We start from the raw sequence: 5,720 nt of genomic DNA on the forward strand, positions 1-5,720 counted from the left end.
GACGTACACCTTTTCCTATTTGGAACCAGTCTGTTGTTCCATGACTGGTTCTAACTGTTGCTTCCTGACCTGCATACAGGTTTCTCAAGAGGCAGGTCAGGTGGTCTGGGATTCCCATCTCTTTCAGAATGTTCCACAGTTTATTGTGATCGACACAGTCAAAGGCTTTGGCATAGTCAATGAAGCAGAAATAGATGTTTTTCTGAAACTCTCTTGCTTTCTCCATGATCCAGCGGATGTTGGCAATTTGATCTCTGGTGCCTCTGCCTTTTCTAAAACCTGCTTGAACATCTGGGAGTTCACGGTTTACATACTGCTGAAGCCTGGCTTGGAGAATTTTGAGCATGACTTTACTAGCGTGTGAGATGAGTGCAATTGTGCGGTAGTTTGAGCATTCTTTGGCGGCAAGAGGATATAGACATTAATGTCTGAAATCTGAGGGAAACTCAAATCTGAAGTTCTCTATCTTCTTAAAATGATACTTCTCTGACTTATTTTTTAGGAGGCAGAAGAGATAATTAAATCTTCTCTGGAATTAAAATATGTATGTTTTAAAAAGTTTTATTTAAGTATAATAGATGTAAAATTCAAACTGAGGGATCTACAGTGTCAGTACTGAATATTTTAACTCCAGGTTAGTAAAAATCACTGGATGTATATTTAAGTGAATGTGTGTCTAAACAGAAAAGTCAGATAGAGACTGATTTGTTCTTTTAACTTGTATATTAAATGATTAGAGTAAAGCGTATTAACATTTAAATTTCTTCATTGCTATACTTAAGCATCTTTTGTAGGTATGCAACCTCATTTTTTTTTCCTGATTACAAATTCAACATTGTTTAATTATCTTTAAAAAGCGCTTGCAAATCATAAAAGGGTCTCTGAAATTAGAACCCTATATAAGTTTTTCTTATTTTACTTTTTTTAGTATCTATTTTATTTATTTATTTATTTATTATTTTTATTGGAGGCTAATTATTTTACAATATTATATTGATTGGTTTTGCATACATTGACATGAATCTGCCCCAGGTGTACATGAGTTCCCCTTCCTGAACCCCTCTCCCACCTCTGTTGAGATATAGTTTACATATCATACAGTTCACTCACTTTAAGTGTTCAGTTCGATGGTTTTTAGTATCTTTACATTTCAGAGTTGTGCATCCATTACCAATATCTAATTCTGGAACATTTTGACTCAACGGCAAGTGTTTTGTTTTTTTTTTTTAATTTTTTGTTTCCTGAATTTTCCATTTGATTATTTCAACTTTTCATTCTCTTAATTTTTGTAAAACACTAAATTAAACATAGTTATGTTTTAGATTTACATGTGACATTTTTCATGGTCATAAAGAGGAAGAAATATCAATAAAGATACTGCCATTATGGTCTGTACTATGTATGCTACAATGGGTGTCAGGGTAATCCAACTATATTTATGAAGAGTTCCTGAATTGTGATTTATGACCACTCTGTCCACGAAGCACTTAATTTCAAATTTATAACCCCAGTCTATTAACAAAGGTGTTGCAATTAAATATTTATAAAAGTTCAAGAGGAATAAAAAATTTTGAGTCCTTATTATCTTGACAAAAGTCTGTTGAGATGAGTACTATTTGAGTGGTTTAAAACAGATAAAACCATTAACTCCTATAGATTTTAAATTTTTACTATTGTGTCCTATTCATATCATTAGAATATTTCAAGCATGGAATGTGTTTCTTTATGTGCTTAGTCGCTCAGTTGTGTCTGACTCTTTGGGGCCCCATGTAGGCTCCTCTGTCCATGGAATTTTCCAGGCAAGAATACTGGAGTGGGTTGCCATTTCCTACTTCAGGGGGTCTTCCCAACACTGGAATCCAACCCACATCTCTTGAGTCTCCTGCATTGGCAGGTGGGTTCCTCATCACTAGCACCACCTGGGAAGCCCCTGTGTTACTTTAGTTCCCTGTAAAAACTTTATAATGCTATTTTTTCAATTTTATAAAGGGTAAACATAATTAAACTCTTACAAAGGACAGTTCTACATGCTTTGTAAAATTTTTCATAAAGAGCTATTCAATGACTTTACAAATTGGTTTATACAGTAACTTCCTCTTGTGATGAAAGTGAAACACAAGCTTATCTCTCTTGATAAATCAATATTGGGATCTATACATCCCATTGTACTTCTGGGGAGCTCAAAGCTATATTTTTAAATCAAATACTGAACTTAGCAATCTCTTATACATAATTGTGAAAGCAGCACACCCCCCTCACCAAATTATTTCATAGGTTTTATGCTCTGATTTTTGTTGAGAGGTCCTAAAAAAAATCTCATTCATTGAAAGCCATCTTAAAATCTTTTCAAAACAGTTTATAAAAAAAACAATTAGACCATTAGCTTTGTATTCCCAAACCAAATTAAAAAAAATAACAAAAGCAGTAATTTTTAAAAATGTGTGGAATCAGGGAAATTGTATAAATCTTAGATAAATTTATTTATTTTCTTTCATATTGGTTGGTTTCTATATACTTAATTAAGTGAGAATGGGAAACTCTGTTGGTGTTATATAGATATGATCTGAATGAGTGAGTGTGTGAAGGAGTAAATTAGTACAGAAGATATGTTTACTGAATATCATAGAGTTTTTACACTTAAAATGGCTGTATTTTATAGTTGATCAATTGGAGTTAACAAATCAGGCCCCCCCAAAAATCCAAATAGGCTTAACCCGAAGAGATACTAACTCTATTGCTCTTTGGGAAGCCATATCTTGAGTTGAATATTAATTGGAAAGTAAGACATAATTTTTCTGAACCAGATCTTCTTTATCATTCAGTTAATCACAAGCATTATAACAAATTATACTATAAGGGCCTTTTTCATTTTTTGACAAAAACAGTTTTCTAAATGATAAAAGAAAAAATATATTCTCATTATAATTATAAAGCATAAAAAAACACAATTATAAAGAAGTGCATGAATAATAGTCTATATCTGTATTAACATGGTATCAGTCTATACTCTTTTATCTCTCTTTTCCATATATAGAATTTGCTGACTACAGCCCATTTTTATAGCCTTTTAAAATATCTTATAAGTGAACTCCACCAGATTTCTGTCATTTGTAGATTTGATAATTATGTTTTCTCCAAGTTTAGGAAAGAGTCCTGTGGCCTCAACTGAGGCTATTCTCCCTGATGGTACAAATTCATGCTTTACATTAAAATTGTATATAATTGGGCTACTATTTAGATCAAATTTTACTCAAAGACAGTAACAGAAAATATGATAAATGCCATTCCAGTGTTCTTGCCTGGAGAATCCCGGGGATGGGGGAGCCTGGTGGGCTGCCGTCCATGGGGTCGCACAGAGTCGGACACGACTGAAGTGACTTAGCAGCAGCAGCAGCAGCATAACTTATATAAAGCACAATAATGTCACCACCCCCCAATTTACTAAACAGAATATACAATGGTTCACAATCTGGCAGGTTTCCTATATTTATATATCATCTCAAATATGTTTTTAACCAAATCATGCTTTTTAGCTTGGAAGAATATTTTTCCTTTTAATTTGCCTCGAAGGGATGAAATTTACTTCATCTTTTGGCTTCTGGTGAGAGATGTTGGTTGGTGCTTAGGTATGTAGATATGGCCACCCATCAAATGTCTTTGCCAGATATTGTTTTGAGTTTGTATAGGTAAATGCAAGGGGCTTACCTGGTAGCTCAGTGGGTAAAGAATCCATCTGCAATGAGGGAGACCTGGGTTCGATCCCTGGTTTGGGAAGATCCCTTGGAGGAGGGCGTGGCAACCTGCTCTAGTATTCTTGTCTGGAGAATCCCCATGGACAGAAGAGCTTGGCGGGCTGTAGGCCATAGAGTCACAAACAGTCCGACGTGACTGAACAACTAAGCACAGCACAGGTAAATGGAAAACAGAGGAGAGAAGGGGAGACTTGACAATGTACATTCAATTGTCATTGATGGCATTATTTTAAATTAAGTTTTAATTCAAATTCTTAGGTCTGTTACTTAAAAATAGTTAAAAATAGTGACAGGTGGACAGACTATAATACTATTAAGAAAATCTTTATATTCTCAATCCTACAAGGATTTTTGGTTCACCTTCTATACATGATTGATTCTATATTTGCTCATGGCCAAAGGCTAGATAATGGAGAAAAAAATATTCCCACAACTCTCATCTATGCTGGAGTCTCCCAGAATGTCTAACTGCCCCTAAGGAAACACTGAAGTCTGAAAAGGGTGAATAAATATGTTGGTAGGCAATCGGTTTAAATCTTCTATATAGCGTATTTTATGTTCTCTCTTACAACTTAAAAACTATATTTAGATCACACTTAATCGGTCACTTTCATGTGCCTGGGAAATGATAGGCACTTTCACTTATAGCTCTTTTCTTTGTGTAGATTCAGAACAAAATCTGAGACCAGTGATAATGGACCTGCAGAATTATTCCTCGGTATCAGAATTTGTGTTGCATGGACTCTGCACTTCACAGCATCTTCAAAAATTTTTCTTTGTATTCTTCTTTGAGATCTATGTGGTCCCTGTTCTGGGCAACCTTATCATTGTGGTCACTGTAATATCTGACCCCCATCTACACTCCTCCCCTATGTACTTCCTGCTGGGGAATCTCTCTTTCCTGGACATATGGCTGGCCTCATTTGCCACTCCCAAGATGATCAGGGACTTCCTTAGTGATCAAAAGCTCATCTCCTTCAGAGGATGTATGGCTCAAATCTTCTTCTTGCACTTTGTTGGAGGGGCTGAGATGGTACTTCTTGTTACCATGGCCTATGACAGGTATGTGGCCATATGCAAGCCTTTACATTACATGACAGTGATGAGCCAGCGGACTTGCGTGGGGCTGGTGTTGGTTTCATGGGTCATTGGATTTGTGCACTCCATCAGTCAGGTAGCCTTTACTGTAAATTTACCTTACTGTGGCCCCAAAGAGGTGGACAGCTTTTTCTGTGACCTTCCTCTTGTGATCAAGCTTGCCTGCCTGGACAATTATGTCTTGGGTATACTTATGATCTTAGACAGTGGTTTGCTTTCCATGAGCTGTTTTCTTCTCCTCCTGATCTCCTACACTGTTATTCTCATCACTGTCCGACAGCGTGCAGCTGGTGGGGTATCCAAAGCACTCTCAACTTGCTCAGCACATATCATGGTAGTCACACTCTTCTTTGGGCCCTGCATTTTCATTTACGTGTGGCCTTTTAGTAGGTTCTCTGTGGACAAGCTCCTCTCTGTGTTTTATACCCTTTTTACTCCACTCTTGAACCCTCTTATCTAAACACTGAGAAATAAGGAGACGAAAATATCTATGAAGAAACTGAGAAACCGACATGTGACTTTTCACTGAAGTCCAGCTTTCCAAAAAGTTATATGTTCTTATTCATTCAGAAGATATCTTTCTTTAATATAATTCTGATCAAATATTTCATTCTGACATGACATTGGTATAATTTGTATTGTGTTACATTATAGAGAAATAGTTACTGATTTCAACAAAATATATACATAATTTTGTGTGTGATATTATATATATGCGTAAGAAATTGCTCATACAATATATGTTTACTCAGGGCTTCCCTAATGGCTTAGATGGTAAAGAATCTGCCTGCAATGCAGGAGACACATATTCAATCGCTGGGCTGGGAAGAGCCTATGGAGAAGGGAATGGCTACCCACTCCAGTATTCTT

General features: G+C 36.0%; 1 pseudogene; it reads left to right on the forward strand.

The window, feature by feature from the left end:
* Positions 1–4,446: 4,446 nt before the first annotated feature.
* LOC148776783 (olfactory receptor 4K14-like) lies at positions 4,447–5,379 on the forward strand (annotated as a pseudogene).
* Positions 5,380–5,720: the final 341 nt, after the last annotated feature.

This window comes from Moschus berezovskii, chromosome 9, assembly GCF_049115385.1.
Source record: "Moschus berezovskii isolate FMDL1 chromosome 9, NW_MosBer_1.0, whole genome shotgun sequence".
Classification (NCBI taxonomy): Eukaryota; Metazoa; Chordata; class Mammalia; order Artiodactyla; family Moschidae; genus Moschus; species Moschus berezovskii.